This window comes from Mustela nivalis (genome assembly GCF_964662115.1).
Source record: "Mustela nivalis genome assembly, chromosome: 17".
Taxonomy (NCBI): domain Eukaryota; kingdom Metazoa; phylum Chordata; class Mammalia; order Carnivora; family Mustelidae; genus Mustela; species Mustela nivalis.
The window spans coordinates 21,819,637-21,833,588 of NC_139036.1; the positions used below are offsets into that span (position 1 = coordinate 21,819,637).

General features: G+C 49.6%; 2 long non-coding RNA genes across 3 annotated transcripts in view; one reads left to right on the forward strand and one right to left on the reverse strand.

The window, feature by feature from the left end:
• Positions 1-13,952, forward strand: part of LOC309851704 — a 146,762-nt gene that overhangs the window by 125,635 nt on the left and 7,175 nt on the right. The gene's annotated exons all lie outside the window — the stretch shown is intronic.
• LOC309851676 lies at positions 4,739-10,678 on the reverse strand. Of its 2 annotated transcripts, none has more exons than XR_014304854.1 (4): positions 9,407-10,678; positions 6,582-6,766; positions 5,912-5,957; positions 4,739-5,429 (listed from the first exon to the last, which is right to left on the reverse strand). It is a non-coding gene; the product is annotated as an uncharacterized lncRNA (long non-coding RNA). The 2 variants fall into 2 exon arrangements; XR_014304855.1 differs by lacking the exon at positions 9,407-10,678 and adding an exon at positions 6,955-7,067.

A 13,952-nucleotide genomic window follows, 5' to 3' on the forward strand; every position in this document is an offset into this window, starting at 1 on the left:
TCTTTCATTCGTGATTTTACTTACGGGGATCCTTTCTCTTCTCTTTTTGATAAGTCAGGCTAGTGATTTATCAATTTCATTAATTCTTTCATAGAATCAGCTCTTAGTTTTGTTGATCTGTTCTGGATTTTTTGTTTCTATATTGTTTATTTCTGTTCTTATCTTTATTATTTCATTTCTTCTGCTGGCTTTAGGCCATATTTGCTGTTCTTTTTTCAGCTCCTCTAGATGTAAGGTAAGGTTGTATATCTGAGCCTTCTCTTGCTTCTTGAGGTAGGCCTGTATTAATAGATACTTCCTTCTTAGGTCCAACTTTGCTGCGAACCAAAGGTTTTGGACAGTTGTGTTTTCATTTTCATTTGTTTCCATGTACTCTTAAATTTCTTCTTTAATTTCCTGGTTAACCCATTCATTCTTTAGTAGGATGTTCTTTAATCTCTGTATTTGTGGTCTTTCCAAATTTTTTCTTGTGGTTGACTTCAAGTTTCATAGTGTTGTCTGAAAATATGCATGGTATGATCTCAATCTTTTCATGCTTGTTGAGGACTGACTTTTTTCTTTAAAGATTTTATTTATTGGGTCTCCTGGGTGGCTCAATTGTTTGAGTGTCTGCCTTAGGCTCGGGTCATGATCCCAGGGTCCTGGGATTGAGTCCCACATCGGGTTTCCTGCTCATTGGGGAGCCTGCTTCTTCCTCTCCTGCTTCCCCTGCTTGTGCTCTCTCCCTCTGTCAAATAAACAAAATCTTTAAAAAAAAATAATAAAATCTTAAAAAATTAAAAATATCTGAGTAGAGTCTCACAAAGAGATCTGATGTTATATTTTGCTTGTTTTCCCGCTGTTCTGCTAGCATGATCCATTGGTCTTCTCTCTTCCCCCTGATCTGTAGTAACACCACCTCTGTCATGACCCAAGTTCCTATCAGTATGTGATCCATCTCTGGGTCTTCCACTCAGTTCCATGCTCTTTGGCTACCTTTGCTAATAATCAATCTCTGTACGTGGCAGGACAACCTCTCTCTCCTTATTCTCCCACTAGAGTATCCCAACTCTTTTACAAAAACTAAAGGAAAATGTGTCCATTTCTATAGAAAAAAAAATGCTGGATTTTAATTATTACTGTCCATGGGCCACAGTTCTGGTAGTAAGGAGTGAGGAGAACTTTAAAAAAAATTTTTTTTTTCCTCAGAAGAAAGAAGGCAGTCACACCTTACCCATTCTGAGGTTACTTTCCAGCAACCTCCCATGTCTAGAAAACAAGCTGAGGGCACAAGAGGTCTCTGAGAAGCTATAGACACCCCAGAGTCTCCGCGCGAAATCACATGCTGTCACAGGAGAACCTCTCGGCCTCCCTCAGCACCTGCTCACTTTTACCCTAGTCACTGTTCTAAGAAACTTGATTATCTGGTTTCCCAGCCTACTGCAAAGTAAAAGCTTCCGCTTAGAAGAGAAGAGGCCAGGAGAAAGCATGCTAATGACTAAGAATGACAAAGAAAAGTCCAGATCCTCAAAAATAGGTGAAGGAATATCAGAGGGCAGCAAAGTGCAGCAGCTCACTTCTGCCTTTGAGGCACCGCTGTGCATTTAGTTATAGAAAGAAAGAAAGAGAAAGGGGGAAGGAAGGAAGAAAGAAAGAGGAAGAAAGAAGAGGGAAAAAAGGCAGCTCTGCTCCTCAGGGTCCATCATTCAGGAGTCACCTTTACCTTGTGGCTTCTAGGCTGTTCTGGCTGTGGCCATTTCCGTCAGAGGTGAGAAGTGAAAGTGGAGAAGGTCAAGTGCAGCATCTCTTCGTAGGCCAGGGAGAGGTGAGATGCACCCACCACCACCTGCAGTCCTGGCCCACTTAGGAGAGGTTGGCCTGGTGCCCTCTGCCAGCTGCACAGGAACTAGGGGACGGGGTCCTCTGCTGAGGAAGCAGGTCATAGAAGGCTTTGACTTGCATCCTGAGTGAGGAACAGGGCTCCATTGGTGGGTTTGAGCCTGGCAATGGCTTGATCTGATTTGTGAAAGACGTCTACGACCATACCACCCTGAACGCGCCCGATCTTGTCTGATTTGTGAAAGACCCCTCCGGCTGCCGTGTGGAGAAAGCTGAGGAGGCTGAGGGTGGGGTCAAGGGCCAAAGTCTGGAACTCTGTTTGGATGACCCTCCCTTGTTCCGTTTCCATGACATTTCTCACATGTTGGCACTTACCCTTTGTGTCCTGTCTTCCAGCTTCGTGTGCGCGCCTCACCGGGCTCGGAGCAGGGTCTCAGATCCATCTGTTTCCAGCCCGTTAGAGGCACCTGAGTAACACCTGGAGCCTCAGGTGTCAGCCAGGCTTCTTCTTCTTTTTTTTTTTTTTATTTGACAGAGTCAGAGAGATCACAAGTACACAGAGAGGCAGGCAGAGAGAGAGGGGGAAGCAGGCTCCCTGCTGAGCAGAGAGCCAGATTCGGGGCTCGATCCCAGGACCCTGGGATCATGACCTGAGCCGAAGGCAGAGTGCTAACCCAGGCACCCCCAGCTGGGCTTCTTTGACTGCAAGCGGCACAGACCAGCTCTGGCTGGCAAAAGGACAGGGAAGGGAAGGGAAAGGAAAGGAAGGGAAGAGAAAGAGACTCGGTAGGAGCCCAGAACCCACAGGAAGCCTGGAGCATGAGGATCAGAAGAAGTAGGGGACGCAGAAGAGAAAGTCCTTTGCAGCTGGGTTCTGCTGCCTCTCTGGACCTTGTATCCAGGTCCTGGGAGGGGCTCCCTGGAGGGACTTGGGTGGCGTGATCGGGCCCAGGTTTCACAAAGAGGCAGAACTGAGGTGGAGAAAACCTTCAGATACCCCTGTGGCTTCCAAGAGCAGAGGGCCAATTGCCCTGACTCCTAGTCTCAGCCAGGCCTCGCTCGCGGGGCAGATCGAGGGAAAGGAAACCAGAGTCGTTGGGGGTAATGAGGGCTGGATGGCCGAGAGCCAGCGAATGTCCACTACGATGTCCTGGGGCGAGTGAAGCACGGAGCCGTGACTGGTGGCCTGAGGCCCATGAAGAAGCAGCATCTTCCTCGCAGTCATGTAATGTGGTGACTGGCACGAAGTAGGTGCTCACCTAACGCTTACCCAGTGACTGAGGGACAGACTGACCAGCTGTGGAAGCCCAAAAGCTAGCAGCATCTCCTGAAACATCACTTTCATGAATAAAAGGGGATGAAACAGCAGCAGTCTCAATGAAAAGATTGCAAAAGAGAAAAAAAAAAAATGTCTCTGGGGAGAACTTGTAGCCCTGCTCCTTCTAGCCTTTTCCACAGGCCCTGCCAATCTAGCTCTGAGCAGGATTAACGTTTATTTAAAGCAATTGGCCTCATGCAGCCTGGCTGATTGCATTGGACGCAGGGGAGAGATTGCGAAGCAGGGGGTGGGCTGGCCTCCAAACTCTCCCAGAAGCCAGGGATTTGGCTCTGATGGGCATCCAGGAATGGGCCCCAGCAGCCTCACGGGATGAGCCATGCTGTGTGTGATATGAAGCCAGTGGCAATCCATAAGACCAGACACCAAGAAGTGTCATCATCCAGTTCTTGGGAGGGGGGGTAGTTTGGCCATGGAGCAGGCCTGGAGGTCCACAGGCAGACCGGGGAGCAGGGGAGGTTTCTGAATGTGCGCCTGGACCTGGAACCTCACAGAAGTGCCCAGGGGCGCCCGCAACTGGAGCAGAAACACGTTTCCAGGTTTTTCGTGGAAGGTTCTGTCTGAATACAGCATCCTTCTTATAATAACAAGAAAAAAATGTGACCCAGGACACACCCGCTTTACACAGCATGTGGGAAGGACACTTGTTAGTTATGTGACGTTATTTTTTTTTTTTTAATATTTATTTGTTTGAGAGAGAGAGAGGAAGAGAGAACAGGGGAGGGGCAAAGGGAGAGAGAGAAGCTCAAGCCGACTCCCCACGGAGCGCAGAGCTAGACGCAGGGCTCCATCTCACAACCTTGAGATCATGACTCCAGCTGAAATGAAGAGTCAGACACTCAAAGGACTGAGCCACCCAGGGGCCTCAGTTACGTGGCATTATTAATGCCTCGTCCGTTAAAGGAAGATAACATCGAGGGATTGTGCTGAGATTAAATGGGCCCATGCTTATGGTTAGGCATTATTTTGGCATACTCATTAATGTTCATTTTTCTCTCTGTATGTTCCATTCCCTTTCCCTCATTCAGGAGGTTTTGAGGCTTGGAGCAGAGGGAGGAGGAAGAGGAAGGAAGCAGAAGTCATCTACAGCTCTTTTAAGTGTCAAATATACGTCAATCAATAGCAAAAAAAAAAATTCTTTTAAGATTTTATTTATTTATTTATTTGATGGAGAGATCACAAGTTGGCAGAGAGGCAGGCAGAGAGAGAGGAAGGGAAGCAGGCTCCCCGCCAAGCAGAGAGCCCGATGTGGGGCTCGATCCCAGAACCCTGAGATCATGACCTAAGCCGAAAGCAGAGGCTTAACCCACTGAGCCACCCAGGCGCCCCAAATTTTTTAAATTAAAAATGTTTAAAAAATGAAGCTCTTTGAAGAGCCTAAGCCCTCAGGAGAACTGAGATGGTTTCTGTAGGTGATAAAGGGGTGAAAGAAAAGGGTTCAAGGCAATCTTGGCCAGAAGCAGCGGAGAGAGGAGACCATCCCCCTACCTCTAGAACCAGAAGCAGGGTCTCCTGGCATGAAGAAGAATGAGAAGAATGAGATCTGTGGGCCCCAGAGGAGCTCTAAGGGGCGGGCAGCAGAAGCCTAGGGCGAATGGGTTGGGGATGCATCTAAGCCATGACGGTGACCATGACAAACAGGGAAACATGGGACCTATGGGGTCCCTGTGGCCCATGCAAGGACAGCCTCAGATGTGACTTGGGGACAGTTGAATGAGGACCACAATACCATGCTCCTAAACCACAGCATTGCATTAAGACCTCAGAAATACGACATAACTCCTGCAAGAGGTTATATATATTTTTCCACCAACCTGATGCGAAAAGGGACTAGAAGTCAAAAATGAGGCACCGTTACAAAAAACAAAGAAAGTTCTATTTCTTGCGTTTTGGAGGTGTCTGGAAACAGGGAGAAGATCCCAGGCCTCAGCGGATGGAAGGCCTGAATCCAGAGGAGGGGCTGCACATGCACCGTCTGTCCCTCCTGGCCTTTCCTGGGAGGTTCCATATACCGTGTGGCGTCCTCCTCAGGCCCCAGCTGCTCTGTGGTGACATCCAGCCTTAGCTTCTTCTGGAGTCTGGAGCCACATTCTCTGACCTCTGTAAAACGTCATGGGGCTGTTTGCTTCTTCCTTGGGATCGGTTAGACTCTGGTAGGTGCTGAAAAGGATGGTCCAGGCTGGTTTTATAAGGCTTCCCCATGCACCCCTCCTTGTCAGCCCTCAAGTGGGCCACGTGGCTTGATCCCAAGACCTGGCAAGACAGCCACAGACATCTGCAAAGTGACAAAAGGAGAGAAGCCTAAGAAGAAAACAGCACTCACACATGAAAATGCCTGGAAATGTTTTGCAGACACATTCTTCTTCTCTGGGGTGAGGTTCAAGGCCAACAGAGCCAGGAGCCTGGGGCTCCCAGAGGTGACTCAAGCGGCCAGAGCAGATAAGCACAGTTACTTCCTCCCTGGTATGTGTGTATGTCTGGGTGTGTATTTTGTGTGTGTACGTATGCACGTATGCGAGTGAGTGTTGGGGTGTGTGTATGTGTGTGTCTGTCCCAGGACAGGGCCTCTCCCTAGAACTCTGGCATCTTGGAGATGGTAGAACTCTGGAGCTGGTAGGACATTTAGTGATCCCCTAAGCCCGGTCACTTCTTTCCAAGGATGCGGAGCCTGAGGCCCAAGGGACACAGCTTACCTGAGGTCACACCATTCTCCAGAGAGAAAGGAGGAAATGGCCCAGGACTCTGAAGTGGTCTTACCTGCACCCCAATACTGGCCCCTATTGCTTGGTGGAGGTCACAGCCACTGGATGAAGAGAGAATCTTCAAATGAGATGATGAGAGAGAATCTCAAACAGACTCTGTGCTGAGCACGGAGCCTGATTCGGGGCTCGATCCCAGGACCCCGAGATCATGACATGAGCCGAACCCGAGTCAGGCGCTTGCTTGACCAACTGTGCTATCCAGGCGCTCCTCAAAGGGGCATTTTTAACCTGTAGTTCACAGATGAGGAAACTGGACCCAGATGTGTTCTGCTTCCCATGGCCAGTGCCCCTGCTATTTATGAAACATGATTGACATTTCTGAGCACCTACTACGTGCCAGACACTGTTCTAAACACTCACGTGCATTAGCTCACTCTGTCCTAACAGTGGCAGGTGCTATGATCAGCAGGTTATAAACGAGGTCTCTAACACACAGGGTTTAAATAATTCACCAAGATTAAAACAGCAAGAAAAGGAAGGGAGGAGTCAGAAATCCAACCCTCCATGAGGGAGGGAAGTGAGACAGGGAAGGGAGGGGAGCCATTGATGTCGATGGTAATAAGCAGAGTGAGTTCTGGGGTTCATCCCCTCCAAGGACAGACGGCACACACACGTTGGGATTTAGCAGAGGAGTGAGAACAGCCCTCCTTGGTTGAAGGTCTCACCTGTGGTATCGGCACATCCTTGGCACTTTGGAGCTGCACCCCCCGCCCCCCCCCCCAGGTGTGGGCTTTGCATCCAAGGAATGTCCCAAGGCAGAGATGCGAGAAGTCACCTTCATAATGTACTGTCATCATCAGCAGTTGACTCCAGGTGGCCCAGGGCAAACAGGCATGGCAGCATCCGCTACCTGGAATTAGGTCGAACAAATGGATGGTCAACAAATGCTCATTTCTTCCCTACTGGCTACATGTACTTTCTTTGGTTTGTGTCTGTGTGTGTTTACCCAGACATTCCTAAAAATCAATAAAATCCATTTCATTAAGTGTCTGTCAACATGAGATTGGCCTTTGCATCATCCATATTAAAAAAACTCACAGGTCAGGGCACGTGGGTGGCTCAGTCGTTAGGCAACTGCCTTCAGCTCAGGTCACGTCCTGTCCTGGGGTCCTGGGATTAAGCCCTGTGTTGGGCTCCCTGCTCAGCAGGAAGACTGCTTCTCCCTCTCTCACTTCCTCTGCTTGTGTTCCCTTTCTCCCTCTCTCTCTCTCTCTCTGTGTCAAATACATAAATAAAATCTTTTTTTTTTAAGATTTTATTTATTTATTTGAGAGAGAGACAGTGAGAGAGAGCATGAGCGAGGAGAAGGTCAGAGGGAGAAGCAGACTCCCCGTGGAGCTGGGAGCCTGATGCAGGACTTAGTCCTGGGACTCCGGGATCATGACCTGAGCCAAAGGCAGTCGTCCAACCAACTGAGCCACCCAGGCGTCCCCATAAATAAAATCTAAAAAATTCACAGGTTAAAAAACTTGCTTTATCGGATCACTCACTACTCAATTATTAATTAAACACCACACTGTGAAGATACTAAGTGCCTATGAATTTTTTGCTTAAAATGGTTAGTTGTATGTTATGTGAATTTCACTTAAATTAAAAAATGATCTCATGGTCATGTCCATAAGGAGTAGAGAGAAGTCAAAAGCAGGTGTCAGGTGAGCCACACAGGAAGCAGGAAGGTAACCTCCCCTGCCCAGTCCTGCCAGAGAGATCCCCAGGGTCAACCGCAAACTAAGAGAACAATGAAGTGGTATTTTTTTGTCTTTCAAACTGGGACATGTTTTCACAAATAGTACTCCAATTTGGCAGGAGTATAGTGAAAAGGGCATTCTCAACACTTCCGGTGGGATAAAAATGAGCCTAGACATTCTGGAGGTAGCCTTGCTATTTTGTAATATAAGAATTAAATTGTCCAGGTCTTTTTAATTTTTTAAAGATTATTTACTTATTTATTTATTTATCTGAGAAAGAGAGAGCACACAAGCAGGGAAGCAGCAAAGGGAGAGGGAGAAGCAGGCTCCCTGCTGAGCAGAGAGCCTGATGCGGGGGCTGGATCCCAGGACCCTGAGATCATGACCTGACCAGAAGGCAGATGCTTAACTGACTGAGCTTCCCAGGCGCCCCTGTTCAGGCCTTTATAAATAAAACATTTCCTATCCAGTTTTCATGTGCAGATGTTTTACCCAAGACTATGTCTTCAGCTGGACCTCAAAGAAGAATGTGAATATTTCCTAAGATCATGATCAGTGGTCTAAATATTATTTAATTTAATTTATTTTCTTTTGTTAAGATTTTATTTATTTGTCAGAAAGCCCAAGCAGGGGCAGCAGCAGGCAAAGGGAGAAGCAGGCTCCCCACTGAGTAAGGAGCCCCATGTGGGACTCCAACCCAGGACCCTGGGATCATGACCTGAGCTGAAGGCAGACACCTAACCAGCTGAGCCACCCAGGAGACCCTAATTTTTTTTTTTTTTTTTTTTTTTTAAAGAGAAATCTATACCTTTTCACTTAGTATAGACTAAGACCATGACTATACCCTTTAACTTAGGTTCCTGGCCAGAGACAGGCCCAAACATTTAGTCTATAACTGAGGTGGTATTTCAAATCAGTGAGGGAATATTCTCATTAAAGACAAAGGTTATAATGGCATTGGGGCAGTTTTCTAACTATTTGGAAAAAAAATAAGTTTAGATCTTTATCTGATACTTTTTTTTCTTTTTTTTTTTTTTTAAGATTTTACTTATTTATTTGGAAGAGTGAGAAAGCACAAGTGGGTGAGACAGGCAAAGGGACCAGCAGACTCTCCACTGAGCAAGGAGCCAGACCAGGGGCTCCATGGGACCCTGGGATCATAACCTGAGCCAAATCTGACACTTAACCTGACTGAGCCACCCAGGTGCCCCGACCTCATACCTTTCATCAAAAAATATTCCAAAGGGGATTAAAAACATGAAGAAGTAGAGGGAGGAGGAGGAGGGGTTTGAGGAAAACTGAGGAGGAGGGAATAGGGAAATTTGTCTGGTACTCAGATGGGAACAGTCCTACAAGCAAAAAGCAAAGGCAAAAAGAATACAAGAAAACATCAAAAGGTCAGACCACATACAAATGTAAAGCTGGTGTGTTAAAAAATCTTCAAAAACAGAAACAGGTAACTTCTAAGCTTGGAATAATACTTGCCACGCATGGGAGAGACGTGACATTTTGAAGTGCTTCTAAAAATCATCGAGAGGGAGAAAAAAATTAAAAATAGGAAAGCGGACAAAAGATAGGAATAGGCAACTCACAAAAGGGGAAGGGTAGCTGTTTGCATCTATTTTTAAAATGCGGCAGTCACGTGGTTGTGCAGCCAGGGGAAGAGGAACAGAGCCCAGGCTTTGGGCAGAGAAGGCGTTCCCTGTTTCCGGAGGTGCGGGTGCGGGGGGCAATGTCCCGTGGCCTTCCCCCAATCTGGGCCAGGCCTCCAGGGAGCCGGCATCCGGGGTGCCCGAGCTCACCGTTCCCAGGGGCGGGAGAAACCATTCCCTCCCTTGTGGAGGCTTCCCCCCGGGCCAAGACCCGGGCCTCGGGGAGATAGTGAGTGCTCTTCCCGCTTTCCCCGGACGGACTCGGGCCCCAGGACGCGGGCCAGCACCGGGGGTGGGGTCGGGCGCGCGCCCCCAGGGCCGCCTCCCGCGCCCTGCACCGCGCTCCCGGCCACCGGGGGGCAGTGCTGCCCAGGACACGGCCGGCCAAGGCCCGCGCGGGGAGCCCACAAAGGCCCCTTTCTTCTCCGCGCGGAGATGAGTCACGGCGCAGGCAAATGTCAGAAACGGCCTCGGATCCGGTACGACTGCAGATCCCGGGCGCGGGGCGGCGGCGGCGGCCGTCAGAGTCACGCGGCTGTCCCGCTCCCCGCGCATCGGGCTCCTCCCGGGGCTTGGCGCGCGGCGCCGCGAAACTGGGTCAGGCCCGTGGCCTAGTTTGTGTTTAGCAAGGGCGGCCACTGGCAGGAGGTGAGTGGGCAGGGCATCTCCATTTCCTCCCTGGCTCATTCATGGGACAGATATCTGAAGAGCCCCTACTAAGTGCCAGGCAGGTCAGGGGACAGACCGGCAGTTGCTAGTGAACTTCTGCAGCCGGGTCATGTGAGTTCACAGGGGGTCATCTCAGGACCCTGGAGGCTGGGCTTGCCTGGGCAGGTCCCCAAATCCCTAGGCTCGCTGTCCCATAGCCAAGTTCAGCTGCTCAAATTGGAATGTCTCATCCTGGCGTTGGATTCCCCTGGGATCTAACCCGGCCACCTGCCACCACTCTGACCGCTCCACCGGATGTCCCTACACATGTCCCTGAGCCCCCCCCCCCCGGCCACCACCCCATTTCTGCCCATCTGGGCCTGGGCTTGTATTCCAGCCCGAGGTGGCCTTCTGCCTCCCACACCTACCCAAGCCCACCTCTGCTTCTGATCTTCCCTCTGCCCTGGGATCCCGCCCTGGGATGTCCCAGCACAGCATTTCCTTTTCTCTTAAAAAAAAAAAAAATCAGGGATGCCTGGGTGGCTCAGTCTGTGAAGCCTCTGCCACGGGCTGAGGTCCTGATCCCAGGGTCCTCGGAGCAAGCCCTGCTGTCTGCGGGAGGGGGGTGGGGAGGTGCGGTCAGGTTCGTGTCCTCTGCGCCTCCCCCAACCATGCTCGCTCTCTCTCTCTCTCTCTCTCAAATAAATAAAATCTTTAAAAAAAAATTCTAATGAGTAAATTTGAAAATCCGGTTGGTCTTAGTAAGTGATTCATGAATCAGGCAGCACCCCATCTGGCAAGTAGAGGGGAGCTCTGAGCGGTTGTACAGAATGGAAGGATTTTATATGAAGGAGGGTGGTGCAAGAACGTTATTAGCCAAAAAAAAAAAAAAAAAAAAAAAGGATTGTTCCAGGCAAGGTCTCTTTCCCTAAGAGGGAAGCCCAGGGGGGTTTATCAGCGGCTGACTTCATCTTCCTTTAGAGATCTGGCCACCCCTGTGGCAGACTCCTTGGCTGGCAGGAAAATTCCTGACTGACTGGTTAGGACTGCATTTCTCAGGGAGGTTGAAACTGCAATTAGATTCCCGTGCTAAGCCCATTTGGAGACTCGGCCTAAGTGACACCATTTGGGGCCTGTAGCTTTTTATTTTTTTTAAGACTCTCTCCAGATTTTTCACTTTTTGCTCCTAAAGAGAACACTTTGGTCACCTGGTCCCAAAATGCGAGCCACTGGACCTCAAGGAAGCTAGAGGCAACCTGTACAGACCAGGTCTCTTCAGCAGGAGGCAGGAGGCAGGGTGGGGGGAGGGGTTGCCTCTGGAGATGGCAGGGGAGACCCAGAAAGGAGGGACCTCTCTGGAGGAGGAGGAAACATTGGGGAAGGAAGAAGCTGTGGGCAGGAGGAGCACAGAGACCTTCTGTGCCAGGAGGGAGGTCAGCAAGAGTCAAATGGAGGAGGGGCTGAGTCCAGAAGAAGGAAGCTGTTCCTCTGCTTCTTTTTCCTTCCTCTTTCCTCAAGCCCCCACTTCAGGTTGGGTTTGACACTGCTGCCGCTGGGTCTCTCTTATGCTGAGTTTTGCTGACCGTGCCCCTGGGCTCATCCACCCCCTCCATCTCCTCCCTCCCACCCCACCCCCCAAGCTGTGGGTGGACACACTGAGGTTCAGAAGGGCTAAATAACTTGCCAGGAAACCCTGTGGGGGAAGGGGGGGGGAATGTTTATCTTCAGGTCCCAAGCTCCCCACTCCAGAGGCCAGAACAAGTAGGAAGCAGGTGCACTGTGCCTTTGCCGAATGAAGTGTTCATAGGTTTTAAAGTGTCCATTTGTATCTAGCTTTTTTTTTTTAATTATCTTTTTAATGGTTGCTGTAGAATTTTCCAGCAATACAGCAGTGTCTAAAATAGAAACCAAACCAAAGTCTAGTTCTCCCCCCAGTTCACATCTCACTGTTAACATCTTGGTATATAAATCTTTCCAAGCTTTTCCAACAGTAAACAAACTAACAGGCAAACAAATAAATCTAATTGAGCTTAGCAGTCTAGAACTTGCTCTGTTCTCTTCCTGTAGCTTTATCTCTCTCTTATGAAGCCTCCTGATATTCCCCCACCCCAGGACAAATCTGGCCCTCTCAGATGGAAAATCAGGTAGTTTCCTGGTTGTATTTTTCCAGGTACACATCCTTGGTGCGCTGTGGGAACAGCTCCGGGAAGTAATTTATAAAGTGGACTTGTGAGACAAAGGAAATTCATGTGTCTGTTAGTCTCTTTAAAAGCTCGTGGTTGCAAGGGACTGACAGGTGCAGGGCAGGCTGTAGGGAGCTGAGCAATTCCAGATGTCAGCCTCCAGGGATCCCTCCCTCGACACCTGCTTCCTCATTCTCTGCCACGTCCCTCACCCCAGCCAAGAAGCAGCTTGGTGTAAAGCTTTTGCCTTCGCACACCAGTCCCTGGGGTCCTTCTGTCACCCCTGACCCCCACCCCACCTCACAACCTCCTTATTTGCCATCAAACACCTCCACGACCCTAGGGCTGTCAGCACCCACAAACGTCCCACCAGGGGTGTCACCATTCAGCATTGGACTCCCAAAGCCTTCCCTTGGCAGCCTAGCAGCTCTGCCCACTAGCTTTGGTAACAAACCCCCTTTCTCCTCCTTTTAAGACAGTGACAAAGAAACAGAAACTGTTTGTCTCCAAAAGCAAATCAGGCCATCTCCACTGCCACAGAGCTGGGCCTAGATCTGCTTGTAGTATGTCTGCTTATTGACTTGATCCGGGGGCTGGGGTCCACTCTGGGGCTGTCGGGTGAGTCCTATGGGTCAGCCGAGCAGGAGGGTTTCATGGAACTGGTCTACACGCTTGGCATCAAGCCAGGCACTGCGGGTGCCCAGCCAACCTTAAGGAAACATTTTTACATTGGGCAGCAGAAATACAGTAACCTTTCCCATGTAAATGTAAAAACCTCTTGACTCGGGCTGGCTTCACACACCCTTATATTTCATCCACCCATCATGAGCTTTTCCTTCATTCATGCACGGGGTTGGGGCTGTGAACCTCCAGAGAAGCAGCAGCTGCCTGTTTTACAAGCTGGGCGCCAAATCGTTTTTATGGTAAGATAATACCTGGTGCTGGCAAGGCTGTGGGGAAACCATTCTACCCGCACATGCTGCTGCCTGCATGTCAGGAAAACAATCAGGCAGAGTGCACATACAAGCTCTAACTTTTGACCCACTAGCCCATCTTTGGCAATTAAAAAAGCTTCCTTCTTTGGGGTGCTATTTTTATTTATTTATTTTTTAACATTTTATTTATTTGAGAGACACAGTGAGAGAGAGAGAGAGAGCGTGATTTGTGGGGGAGGCTAGAGGAAGAGGGAGAAGCAGACTCCCCTCCCAGCCAGAGCCCCACGTGGGGCTCAGTCCCAGGACCCGTAGATCATGACCTGAGCCAAAGTCAGAGGCTTAACCCACTGAGCCACCCAGGTGTCCCTGAGGAGCTATTTTTAATAGGAGAAAAGAGGGAGCAACTTTCAATGTCTAAACAGAAGCAGCTTGTAGATGGAAAGCTCCTTGGATCCAGGGCCTTTTTTTCTGGTGGCCCCACTACTGGTTCCACCAAAAACCTCCGGCCCGGGCCCGGGCTGGGCTGCGGCTTCCCCAGCCCCAGCAGGCTGTCTGCCTTCCCCTCCAGTGGGAGGAGTCTCCTCCCCGGGCTGCCAGGCTCCTGTCTTAGGGGCCGGAAGCTGTGCTCCATCCCACCCAGTTCTCTCCCTCCCTGTCAATCCCTCCCCATCATCTGCCTGCTTACCAGGAGGCCCAGAATGGGGTGTGGCTGTTTAAGGGCTTTGGCATTTATTTCCAAAACAACAAAATGAAACACTTAAACAATGGCTGATAGGCCAAAAAAAAAAAAAAAAAAGTCTCTGGTTTTGCCTCAAAATTGTTTGGAGAAGGGGATAATGGTAAATACCCTAGGCTCCTGTTGCTATGGAGATGGGCTCTCTTAGGCCTCATCACAACAGCTCCCTGCTTTGGGTGAGGCCCTAAGTGCTA